The sequence below is a fragment of the Gymnogyps californianus genome, chromosome 8, assembly GCF_018139145.2.
Source record: "Gymnogyps californianus isolate 813 chromosome 8, ASM1813914v2, whole genome shotgun sequence".
NCBI lineage: Eukaryota > Metazoa > Chordata > Aves > Accipitriformes > Cathartidae > Gymnogyps > Gymnogyps californianus.
The window spans coordinates 29129746-29143651 of record NC_059478.1 but is presented as its reverse complement, the minus strand read 5'-3'; the positions used below and the strand labels follow the sequence as shown (position 1 = coordinate 29143651).

Here is a 13906-nt window from a genome sequence, read left to right as displayed (position 1 = left end):
CATTGCACATTCTATGGCACTTAGTTTGTAACTATTCTTACAGCACCTTCAGAATAAGAACAAAGATGAAATTATAAAATGGCTTTCATATTTTAATAGACACATGATTTATATGGAAAGGCAGAGATAATGTATTTTTTTAGATCAGCTGAATAGTGGTAGGAAGATTTACCTGTGGTTTTTCATCGTGAAAATGCCAAGGAACTGACTTGCAGTGTTGAGAATTCCTGCATCCTCCTTTTGAAAACTCTTCATCTTTCATATTGCCTCTAATAAAAAGGGAGAGCACTCTAGAAAACAAGAAATTGAGGAACACTGCACAAGAAATTAGGAAATAAATAGATTAGAAAGCATTTGATTTGATTGTTTTGCACTTTGGCAAATGAAACAATAAGTAAATAACCTGTTTCTTTATGATCAACATATGGAGTCACATTGGGTCTGGCAGACCAAGACATAAATGTATAAATAACACCTGTGATAATTATTAGAAGACATCAAATTTTGCTATGGACGAACCCATCCTGAAACCACAAAATTAAGTCTTCAGACTTAAATAACATATGAACGTCAAATACACTTAGTCATAAGTTGCCATCTTCTGCCACCACTTTTCCCTGACTTCATGCTTTTACAGCGTATCCCCTCTAATTGCAATAGTCTCTGCGTGGGACGGGTTTTTTGGTGGGGAGAGTATTACTTTAAATTGACGCCTCTAGCAGCAGTTTGTATTTCTACTGTTTTCCTTTTATAAATTTATAGCCTATTATATCTATCCAAGCCTGGCATAGCTCCAAGTCACCCATTTCTCAGTAATACAGGAAATTAAATCTAATGTCTAATACGCATAGAGGCTTATGCAACCTTCATTCGCTGAAAAAAGTATTAAATAATAATATTACCTTGTCTTTTGATAGCTAGAGAGTTGTGCCCTTCGTTTTTCTGTAGACCAAATAGGTTCTGCATTTGGACTAGAGGAGGCTGGGTTTTTCCATCCCTTTCTGCAAACTTTCTGAATGTCACCTCAATATTCTTCTCTTGTTGAAGGACCCCCTGAAACTTTAATGTCTAGGGTTTGGTGCCCTTCTCCACTTCTCCCTGTGGTAGGAACCCCCTTTGTTCCCCATCGCAAGGGCTGTGTACCCCGTAGTCTTACCCCAGGGTGCTGGCTGCTTTCTCACTCGTTCTCTCCCTCCCAGGATTTTCTCCAGCCTGACCAGATTTCTGCCTATTCCATCCCATTTTCTGTTAATACCCACTGCACTTCTGTGTCAATGGGTACATCATTTAAAAATGCAGAAATCTGACTTTAAGCCATATGGATTATCACCGTAATTTCAGGGGCTTGTCTCTTGCATGTATCAGTTTAATAAGTGGATTTATACTGAATAATTTTAAACTGTTACAGCCCTCTGAAACTGTTTCTGTCTAGCTTCTGTAATATGTAAAGTGAGATAAGGTCACCGATGCTGTGGAAATTGCTTTTGCATTATGCTAATTCAGCAAGAAATCAGTTCTTGCAGAAGCCCAAAGAAAATTATTTTAATATAGCGCCATGCCACTTCATTGACTTTCAGGAAAGAGATAATTAAAACATTCAAGGGAGTTCCAAGTCTCTGGAGAAAACACCATTATGGAAATATAAGGTTATTTTTACCACACAGCTTATTAGCTTCTTTTCTAAAAGCAAGTCAACTGAATGTGATGGACACAAAATAACATTTTCACCTGCTCAAGAAGATGAGAAATAAGATATTTTTATAAACTGAGTTCAATATAAGAATAGACTTGGCACAGTCTCTTCTGTGTCACTCACCCCAGGTTTACGGTAACTGCTGCTGCAATTTTCTGGATGAAAACTTCCATCCAAATACATCCGGGGCCATTAATAAGGCTGCACTAGTGCAACTGATAGCAATGGGGAACAGAATTACATTGATGCTGCCTAAGGAGAAGGAGAATCTCTGCACCCAGTATGAATAAGGGGTAGCAAGTGCCTTATTTTTTCAGAAACAAATAATTACGTTAAATTGAAAATAATTTTAATAGTCAATCTCTAAGAATAATCACTAAGAATTTAGAAGCCCTATATTTTTTCCAAACAGTGCACTTATACTAGGGGATTACTGAGCACAAAAAGTAAAATAACTGTAATATTTACTGTATGAAGACATTAAAGGAAAACAATTTTACCAGCATAAACTGCTTCATCTTTTTGAGATTAAGAAGAATAAACAACATTTTCTTTCTTGAAGAATAAACAAAATTAAACTGAGTTTCTAAGAAACAATTCTAAAAAGATCTATATTGTAAAAATTGTATTGTCATTGTCACGTTTTAAAAGTTATTTTAATTTTACGAGATATTAAAGGAAAAAAATGACAATTTACTCTATATTCTTTCATAAAACAGGTACAATACTGCTATTCCCAAAAGAAAGACACCAGTTCCAACAAGAGTAGTGTCTGTTCTGGAATGAAAGATAAATGGTTCAAAATATCTACATAAACAAGAAAGTTAAAAAGCTTAATGTGAAAATAATGTTATTGTATGTAACAGCATCCACTGTGTTCAGACTATTCTGTTTCAGATGGCCCAGGAACGCAAACAGGTATGACATCATATCATTTTACATCATTAATGGAAGTGTTTCCTTTAAACAGTACATTGTTATTCTGCTCAAACTTTCTTTCATTAATTCCAAAGTTCTTTTGGCCCAACCATCTCTGTGTATGTTTAGCTATGTTAGCTAAAGATGGTTTTCCAGTGTTTTCTAATATAGACTTTATACCAAACAATCTGTTTAATTGCATTACATGACATTTTAATAAACTAACTTTCTAAAAATCTGTATCGATGTATATTCTGATCTTTCCTGATAATCTGTTTCAGAGTGACATTATTATGGAAAGGACTGCCTCGGAGGTTGCTTTAGCTATTTTAACTCCATTCCTGTAATCCACTCCAGTCTTCATTTTTCAGCTGGTAACTTCTCCAATAATGAACATTATTATAAAAAGTGGTTATTTAACAAAGAGTAAATTTGGCTCTGAATTTGGTTGTCACCTAGGTTTCTTTCTTGGTGCAATACCTGTAAATCGGATTATTTTCAGCTAACAGAGTCTTCAGAGGCCATGCCAATGCCTTAGCCGTACTCCTCATCGCTCTTCTTCCGAGACTGCAGTAGTGGGTGGCAGCAATGATTATTTACCTCCTTTACTAAAGATACATAACTGTAAGAATAGAGAAGGATGTAGGTTGTGGAATCCACGTGAGCAACGTGTCACCAAAACCCAGTAAGCCACAGCTCCTGGGTAAAATCTGCAAACTCCACTGGAGGTGAGTTTGCTTCCCTGGCTGGCAGTGCTCAGTGTATCATTGTAGCCTGTCTGAGATTTTCTGTGCTTGGTTTCTTCCCAGAGTGGTTTGGTTTTCTCAAATGCTAGACCACTTCTCCTAAGTTACCTTAGATGTCAAACAAGCCCTCCCGTAGAAGTTTGTTAACTACCTGTATTTATTCAATTCATTCAATTTAGTGAGCTCTGATGTTTGCTGTAACACTCCATTTCAGTTAGAAACGGCACAAGGGCAGTGGGCAGTTGTGGAGCAGCCTCTGAGGCTGCCAGCCAAAAACTTGATTTACTGGTTATTCATATCACTATAATGATTAATTGGGAAGAGTTTGTGAAGGCACAAAAATCCAGAAGAGGTGAGAAGAAAGAAACTTGTGCAAACTTCATTTAAAAAGAGATACTGTCTAACAAAGAAAAAAAAAAATCAACTGAGACAGCTACTTAAAAGAAGTTTTCTCAGCTGAAGGCTGCAGAGTTTCCGTGCCTTGCTTTAATAGTTACATATTTGTCAAAGAGTTAAACTAGAAGTGGAAATGCTGCGGTGGGTGAGCTTCGTATACTACTAAGGCGAGTTTGGGGAGGGACTGTGGTATGGTCACTATTAGTCGAAGGGCCTGCAGTGTTTGGGCTGCAGAGGTCCCTATTTGAAGAAGAGATACGAAATGAGGGATCTGTGCCCCGATACTATGCCAGAGACACAGAAGCTGTTCATCCCCAGCAGGATTTATGCATGTGAGATCCCCAGGCAGAGTTCAGCATGGTCTGTCGACAGTCCAAGAGGGGAGGAACTTGGTCCAAATCTTTGTCTTCTCCTCCACCTTCACTTTATGCTGGTGTAAATAACAAGTTGTATGCAGTTACTTTTTTAGGAGATAGAGATAGAAAATGTAATTCAATGTTTAATATTATGCTTCCCAAACTTACTCAGATAGGCACACACAGGATGGATGTATGCTGCAACAGTAACACCCTGTTATCTCAACTGTGAAATGTTGTTCTGGGAATCTAATGGCCAACAGAGTGGAATTTAAATTTACTTTTTGTTTTGTTTTGTTTTTCAGCAAGCATTTAAAAGATCCACCAGTTCATCTCTGTCAGAGATTGTTTTACTTGTGGCTTAGCTTGGACACTAATCTCACTGTTGAGTTTACATTTATGGAGTAGGACCTAAAGTTTTCTCCACGTGTTCAGTATTATGGTTCTGATTTTGCAGATCTTGTTGCTTGGGATACTTGCACAAGTCATGTCTGTTTGCACAGCAACAACAGAACTGGGGTTCAGATGCTGCTAGTTCTTCAATCAAGAAGGAACAAAAATAGTTTTGAAGGCTACCACTCTTCTTGGCTGATGCTCGGAAGAGTTGGTAAAAACTGCGAAGACAACTGAGTACACTGATGACAATATTCATTATACATTTTATTTCATAAGTGGATTTTTAGGAATCAGTTTTTTAATTTAGTTATTTTACTCGGCTTTAGCGAATCATATGTGAATATAGTTGTTGTTTTTCCAAAACGCCTGCTCTGTTTTAGTTGCTTTTGTTGCCACTAGTCAACTTTTCATTCCATGTAGTAATGTCCACAAGGTGGTGCCACAGCTAAAAAGTTTGCAATAAGCCAAATACAATTTGATAATTCGACCTGCTTTTTGTAACTGACTGAAGTATCTTTAAAGAATTAACAGTTATTTTATAAGCATAGTATCATCGGCATTTCTAATGACATCACAGGTTTGCAAGCTTTTTTTTAAATCACTCGTGTCAGCAGAGCTGAGTGTGTCTGCTGTCTGAGTGGGAGCAACACCCACACCCCTGTGACAGTCCAAAATCGTGTACAAAAATGAAGAGACAGCTCAGGGTTAAGAAGACAGGCTGATGAAGAAAGAACTGGATCTGTAGAGACTAAGACCCGCAGAGCTGTGTATGTCCTAGCAGGGTTACCGGTGCAAACACTGTGCCCCACGGATGTGTCTTCTCATGGAGAGCGTGAGGAGATGTATGTCTAGATCGCTTCAGCAGTACCGCAGGAGGCAGCCTGAATCCGGACAAGCAGAATAGTTCATCCTCAGCTTCAGCTAAGTCAGCTTCCATGCAGTCACCCTAGTGTGGCTATGGCATATCATAGCCCAATTTTCAGAGGTTTTTTCTACAGGCAAGGATAGCCAGGCTCCCCATTACCCTGTCATATGATAATGTACAGTTGACTATTAATTCCAAAGGGGTATGAAGTGCTTACAGAGGGACCTGGTATGAGAGCAGCTGGATTAGTATATACAGGTAAAATTTAGTAGTAGTCTCTTTTCTTCAATCATGGTTAAAAAGGCAGCCATCCCAAATGGTGTTTAGTACAGGTGAACAAGTTTCTGAGCATCTTTCTACACAAGATCAGACTAGAGAAAATAAAAGGCAATAACAGGGAATGTAAAATGAGTACATGAATTAACCACCCAGTACAGAAAAAGGCAATAAAACTTACAGGAAAAAGTTTTTTGTATGGATCTCAATGGCTACGCTGTTGTATAGCAGACTTGCATGTCCCAGAAGAGCTGATGTGCAGAGGGGCTTGGTCATTCCTCTTGGCAAGTGTGTGTTCAGTTCTTCAGCTACCCTTGGCCACGTGGCCATGGTTGCTTCTTGCACCCCTGCCCTGCTCCCCCTCAATGACCTCTGCAATGCAGGTATGCGTGCTAACACCATAAATATTCTCTATGAGCTTCTGCAATGGATAGGTTAAGTTTGAGTCATTTATTCATCACATTATTTTGTACCAAAAGCAGCAAGAAAAAAGGATAATTTAAAATACCTTTCAAGCAAGCACTGCATTGATTGTCACTTCCTGCTAGAATCTCTGTTTGGTATAGTAGACCTATATCAGAAAGAGAAAAATAACAGGTTTTGCATAATATATTTTCTCTAAATTGCTATATTATTATTTTAAAACATACTAAAATTCTGGTGGCTTGTAAGAGACTCAGTGGAAATTATATATACCCATGAAAGATGATCTGTCCCCAGCTATAAAGCAGAATGAGAGTTAGAGGCTTACTGAGTCCAATTCTAAAATTTGTCAAATAACAGAACTGCCACCTCTTTTTTTTTTTAAAGGATAGTATTCTTAAATTATATTTTAAAGTGGTTTACAGTATTTTAAAACTTTGTATTGGTTTTAACATCTGTTTGGAAAAGTCAGAATCAGAGAACTAACTAAAAGTACAAAGTCACTGAACAGGTCAACTAGATTTAATTTCTGAGTCAGTCAGTCCAGTTAGTTAGTTTGGACTAACTGAATCACAACAGTGACATTCGATCAGAGTATTCCTGTAAGATTGTTCTGAGTGTATGGCTGCAATGTGTGTTGCAATTAAAATGACATATTTCTGGTTTAGTTTGGACTTTGCTTTTTCTCTGACTTCATAAAATAACTTTCAAATATATATTTTTTTCAGATATTTTACACAGAGAAGGAATGATGCTCTATTCTAAAGGGAATGGCAGAGCATCTGAGATCATACATTTAAGTCTCCATTAAAAAGCCCAGATATGCATTATTTTAGTAATTTAACAACTGAATTGAAATCCTGAACATTTGCCCTTGCAATGTTTGTGATGATTTTGCATTCTTGTTGGAAATCCTGTAAGTGTTTTTAAAACATCAAAACTCTTTTCCCTCTAAGTCTGGTTTTCTGGTTTTCCATTTAGGCAATCATGAACAAAACATGCTTTAGCTCTATGCCTATACCTAAATCTATATTTAGATCCCATTAAATATTAGAAGGAGGTAGCTTCCAGTATTCTAAGTTAGGAGTCAATCTGAGCACGGCTCAGAAATCATCCTGCAGATGCACAGTGTTAACCGGAAGCAATTTAGAATGGCAGTGGTATCCTGCAGGATGTGTGCAACTCATTCGGCTATGTGTTGATTTACACAGGACTACATTATAGATTATACATTCTGGTAATTGCGGTATTGTTATTGCTAGGCTATATCTAAGCACAGGAAATACATATAAGCACATTTGAAGTGATAACATCCGCTCCTGTTTAAAAAGCAATATTTTATTCTTGTCGAAAAACTCAATACGGCATTTGCAAGAGAAAGTAGATACTTTCCTAATTAGTACTTAGCAAGACTTTTAGGAAAAAAGCTGATTCATTATGGGAAGCCCATAACCAGCATTTACAAATAAATCCACATAAACTTTTATTCTTAATCACTTTAAGAAAATTTTTTTCAGTGTGGACTCTAATCCAAGATCAAGAAGGAGACAGTACATCTCCATCTGAAAACACAAGAAAGACCAAAATAAATTTTCAGTGTGTCACCAAAACCACAGTAGTAGGTTTCTGTTAAGGAGAATGAGTAATACCGTTCTAGCTATGCAGAATGCTGTGAGTAGGTAATAATTCCATCTAGCTGATAGGGCAGATTAAGTATTCTGCAAGAAAATTATCCCATCTAAAATCTTGCCCTATTTCTTCAGCTCAATAAGAAAGCCTACCCACCATACCCATTTACCTGAAGTCCCTCTGTGCCTGCTTGTCTAATATTAGGTTTCAGGAACAGGCCTGTTCTCCATCCAACATCCCCAGCCCTGTCTTGCAATTCAGGAACAGATTCGCTCCAACCTTGACTTGAAAAGAGGCATCCGTTCCTGCTGGTGCTCCTGGGATGTGGGATTTGGATTCATCCTCAGCTCTGCAGGGGGAATGGAAGGAGGAATGGATGTGTCCAGTAGAGGGAGGGAATATCCATCAGATTTTGTATGCCACCCTCTTCTCCACAGACAACACTAACTGACAAAACATAGTTAACGTAGTAGGCATGCTATGCCTATTTCTTACTTTGTTTCACCAGGGAAAGTAGATTAAAATTGATAGAAAGTTTCCCTCTTGTTCTTCCCAACGATAGAAAATTACCAGGGAAGAGAAAATAGGACAAAGATTTAACTTTATGGAATAATTAGAGGAGAGCATATGATGTTCTCTCAAAAGGCCTTCTGGCTAAACAGGGGGGGGTGTTAATATTATGAAACATTCTTGCCTGTATTAATACATGAGAAAAGTAACAGTAGAACTGTGAAACAAATCAATACATAAAAAAAATATAAACCCCTGGGCCATAGCTAAATCTATATCCATACTGCAGCATGATATCAATTGTATTACAGGGTAAAATCAGAATTAGAGTTGATGCAATTTGATGCTTTTCCTGATCATAATCCTGGAGCTTGTAATACTGTTGCAGATCAATAATATCATTCTATACTGTGTAAATTGATTTGCTGAAATGATAGTTATGAGTGAGGTTCTAAGCAGACACTGCAACTTATAACAAAGGATTGACCTACTAACTGATCTGATGGTGATGTGATAAATACATACACAAAGTAGCCCAAAGCCTAATGATTTGCTTCACAATTTCATGAAAAGCTTTTTATTGTTCTCTATCTATGTTATTTAACATTCAGAATACATTCGTCTTTATGAATTTATAATGCTACTGGTCTGAAATTTTTGTGCTGCCAGTCAAACTAACGCTGAACAGAACTTTAGTTTTGTCACATCTTACATTAGCAAAATTTTGAAATAATAAGGTGGACGATGCCTCTAAGTTAATATTAATATGCCTTTGCTTTTGGGCAGGGGGGGTCATTATAATATTCTTTTGGAAGTGTCACCCCCTTGGATAAGCTTTGATTTACAAAATGATATGAAGATATGTTTAATTTTAAATATGATCTTCAGTATTTTCCTGAATAGGAATCTCTGTCCCTAGTTTAAACTTGTAATCCTGTTTAACAAAGGAGCAGCTTCAATAGTACTTAGAGTACTTAATGTTATGCAAGTTTTCAAAGTTTGTTGCTGGGATCAGGGCTTTAAAAGCAAAGGCCAGGTGAAGATCCCTTCTTGGAACACACTAGGATATGAGCCCCTATGTTTATTTTTTCTTCATAAGTCTACTTATTAAATATACCAATAATAACTTTACCTTTAATATAATTAAATATATTTGTATTTGTGTGAGTCATGAGAAAGGAACAAATATATGTATTCTGTTGAACAGCACACCTAACACAGCTGCAGCGTGTGTGAATCTTTCTGCAGTACATTCAGATGTTGGCTTTCATTAAGCAGTAAGAGATGCTGCCTGCAAAAATATCTCACAACTTCAAAACGATATTCTAATGTCTGTCTGTTTCACATGGGAAATATATTTCATCACTCTTTTACCTGACATCAAAATCATTGTGTCCTTCCTTAATCATCACTATGGAGGATGAATTACAATGGAAATGAAAATACCAGACTCTGCATGCCATACAATTTGTAATTAGCTTGAGATATCCAGAAGAAATTCTGTAAGTTACTTTAGTCTCTTCATTTTGCCTTGTCTCAAATCTGTCTGATTTGGTTTGAGTTTATAAGAGCAACTTGTCACTGAATTTTTAGTGGAAATGTATATGTTTCAATTGAAGTGCTCTAACAAGTCCTCATCATTAAAATCCCATGAGTTCTGTTGCTTGCAAGGAACCGTGCGGAGCCCTGGAGCCCTTGTGACTGTTGGATAACTCAGAAGCTTCCTCATCTTGCTTGAGCAGTACGACATAACTCTAAAACACCTGAGATATCTTTAGGGCTTAAATATTTGGTTTAAATATCTAAAAGATAAGAGTTTCTTAAGCATTAGAAGACACCGAGTTTAAAGATCAGATTGAGCCATGCCTCTTGCATTTATTTCTTTAATAAAGCTGTCAGGATGCTGACCAGCTAGCCTGCCAGATGTGCTCTTCCATATTTTGGGTAAGTAATCACTTGAGCCTGGGATCTTCTGTACAAGTTATGTCTGAACCCATTTGCAGTTATTTTAGGTGACACAATATAGTGGTCAGCATAACCTGAGAAAACTTTGTCAGCGTGCCAGAAGAAATTCCTTGGGATTCAGAGTCTAAGGTTTAATTTCAATTAATTGTCAGGATGCTGAATATTATTTATTCCACACTAGGGCTCATTTTAATCCAAAACACTGTCAGCTAGCATCAATGCAGGCAAAATGGTATTTCTTCCAGTTTGCTCTCCTATCTCTGAATTTGGTCTGCAAGGACAACAGGAACAGAGACTGCAGCTGGCCTGGGATTCCCTTGCACCTGATCATGTGTCAGCAGCCTGATCTAATTAGGCAAGTCTATTTATTTATAAAAATAAAATTATTATAGACAAGAACATGATGAATTGAAAACTTCTCAAAGTTGTTAAATTCTATCTAGTTTCGAAAAGGAGCTGTATCAAGCAGATACTTAGCGAGGCAATGAAGCCCAGTGGGCAGAGTGCTGGACAGGGATTGAGAAATCTGGGTTCTTTTCCAAACTCTCCTGACTTTTAAATGACCTTGAGCTGTCACTTCTCTGTGCTTCAGTTTCACTGTCTGTATGAGGAGGATAATAATCCTCCATAATGATTTTAGATTTACTGAAGAAAGGGTCTGTATCAACACTAGGCATTTCTTGCACTAGCCTGAGCTAGATGCAACTGTGGTTAGAGATGGCCAGGATTTGGTCAATACCTCGTGTATTCCAGAAAATCTGGGAAACTTTGATTGTTAGACTCCTTGCTTTCAGTTTTCTCTCAAAACACATTTCCATGTTAAAGGTCTTTCTTATCTTTCAGACCATTACAAAATATCTCTAGAACATTTCATGTTATTTAGTTGCTGCATTAATGCTCACAGTTCTTACTAATGTTACTGGGAATTGCAAAGTGCCTCTCAAGATCATACAAATGATAACTTAACATAGATAATGTATTTTTGACCGAAAAAAGTGTTTTGCAATATTATACTTAACATATCTGGGCAAAATTTTTATCAGTTAGTTTATGTTATAAGATATTTCAATTGGACTTTTAGTTTGAAACATTCTGTTTGAAATTAAAAATTTTTTTTTTTTAATTATATCTTGATTTTACACATTTTGTATTCATATACAACTACAAGCTCTGTGCACAAAAAGAACAGTCTACTTTCAAAACTGTTGAATGCTTTGACCTCAAGGGCATAGAAACTGTTGACTCATTGTTTTTACTGCATATAATATTAGTTCTTTGTCACATCCAGGGAATGACATCATCTTCTTCATTGTTAGCAGCAGGTTTGAATAATAGAAAAAGTGCAGCATTAGTTGTCTGCTGTATTTGCTTTTAATAAATGAATGGATATCTGGTACCAAGATTCAGATTAGGATTTTTGAGTAACATTTAGAACAAGTTTGTGCCCAGTCCCTGCAAGGAGCTTCTCTCCTGCCCGCCGTCTGCAGGGCAGGCAAGCTGGCAGGAGCACAGAGCCTGCAGAGTGAATGTCACTGATGGTACTGGCTTCTCGAAAGCGATAAGGGGAGACAGGAAAGGAAGAGACGAGGCACAGAGTGAAACATCTTTTCTTCAAGGTCAGTTTAGTAAAAGGAATCCCTGAACTTCTGGGAATCGTATTTCTCTGGAATCTAAAATTGTGAAAGGTAGTTCTCTGAAAACAAGTCATCTCTAGGACATGCTAACAAAATGGGAACTGATTATCTTCAAAATGCACCAGGATAAGTATTTTATCCATTCCAAATTTGTAGTCATGTCTGTTAGTCTTCTGCTCCCTATAACTAAAATGTCTATGTCCTATTCTCAAAAAGTAATTCCCTGTTAGAAGTATTTGCTTATGCCTGTCTGCATCATGGAAGAAGGATACATCGTTATAGGTAGTAATCAGGCCAGTGGAAGTCTTCTTTGGAGTGATACGCCACTTTCTTCTATAGGATTCTGCAGAATTCTTTCATGGCAAGGAAAATTCTAAGTGTTGCTTCCTGAACAATAAATATTCCCAGTGAAACAGAGTTTACTCAGGGAGAGATTCCCTGGAAGTCTGATAAAATGCCAAATCCTAATCTGTCTCAGTTATCTACTGCCTTTAAGTTTTCCCAGAAAAACGGGATGTATTTAACTATAAAATTATACCCTTGTGGTCCCAAAAAGATTTTATGCTGCATATAAGTTCCTGTGTTGACAGACTGAATCAAACTCGACTTTGAAAAGCTGAAATCCATACAGCTGTGAGAGAAGAACCGAGGCAGCAGGCTGGGAAAGTTGGAGGCAATGGGTTAAGCATCCAGGATTGCTTAATCGCGGAGGCCCACATACCAAGAGTAGACTCAGGCAAGGGGTACACACATGGAAATACTTCCTAGAATGCCAGAGCTAAAAAAGAAAAAGCAAACCACAGTGTAAAAGATCAAATTCAGACCCACTGACTTGGAAGCAACGGGGACCTAATGTATTGGCCTTTTCTCAACGGACTTGTCTGTTCTTGTGCAGGTAGAGACAGCTGCCTTGCAAGTAGATGGCTCAGGTTTTGAGCAGGTGCCTCTATCCCCGTTCCTATCCCAAACTTACATTCCAAATTTCAGCCTTATCTGTTATGAGAAGTAACAAATGTTACGCTTTTTCCTTTATGTTTCATATGCTTTTGCCATATGAAGCCCGACTTCTTTTCAGTCTTCTGTTCCAGCCCACAGTTCCTCTTCAGTCAATGTTTCCAAAAGATCTCAAGTAGCATGAATTTTGGTGAGGCTAAATCACTTGATTTTCCCTTACCCTGTTTAGAAGAGGCTTTACTTGAACAAAAGCAATAATGCCAGCCATTCCCTTCATCCCTTTAAAATTATTGGCCACCTTTAAAGAACTTGGTCTCTCTTTTATGTCACTTTCTGACAACTCATCTGAGTTAAACAGGTTGCTGTGGCCAAATTAAATGCTTGGGAAATAGGCCATACAATTAATTTGCAATAGTAAGTTGTCTCAGCATCATTTCTCTTCCTCTCAAGGGGAATGCTGGCTCAAGCAAAAGAAAAGATTAACGTAATAAAAATTTTCTAAAGACATCCTGTTAATTGTCCCAAGCTCCGATGGTATTGTCTATTCTTCTGTTGTATGTAGCCAGCAAACAGTGTAAAATTCAGAATTTCTTCCCACCACAAAAGTATAGCCTTCAGTGCTACAGGATAATCTCTGCCTGTCTGGAAAGTGGATGAAAATGTGGTGTGGCAGAGCTTTGCTTTGGTTTTCATCGGTGATCTCAAATTTGCCCCATTTATGAATATAATAATAGGACTTGTTAATTTAGACACGTCAGCAACTTTAATGAAGAGAATAAAGGTATGTGAACAAAAGGAAAACTGCAAGCAAAATAACAGCAAATTTTGGAAAAAGAAGGAAATATTTTTTCTCTGAATATGCAAATAAGGTTTCCCATGTTTGTTTAGAGACAGAAAAGACTTGAGGTTTTAAATTCAGCCAAAATAGAAGCTTTCACTTACAACTACATTCACAATGTTGACCTTGAATATCACAGTGACAGCAAATCTCATATGAAAAGTAAGCGAATATATCCAATAAAAGTCAGAATTATTCACAAATGCCTGAGTGAAGCATAGCTTACAGAAAAGTGAGATGTAACAAGAGTCTGTAACTCTCTATTTGCTCTAAAATGTCCTTTCCTCAAAATGGACAAAGTCTGATT

At 37.3% G+C, this 13906-nt stretch overlaps 1 long non-coding RNA gene across 1 annotated transcript; it reads right to left on the bottom strand.

The window, feature by feature from the left end:
• Positions 1 to 210: 210 nt before the first annotated feature.
• On the bottom strand, positions 211 to 7905 carry LOC127019314 (uncharacterized). The gene is made up of 3 exons (XR_007766888.1): positions 7868 to 7905; positions 6155 to 6217; positions 211 to 290 (listed from the first exon to the last, which is right to left on the bottom strand). It is a non-coding gene; the product is annotated as an uncharacterized LOC127019314 (long non-coding RNA).
• Positions 7906 to 13906: the final 6001 nt, after the last annotated feature.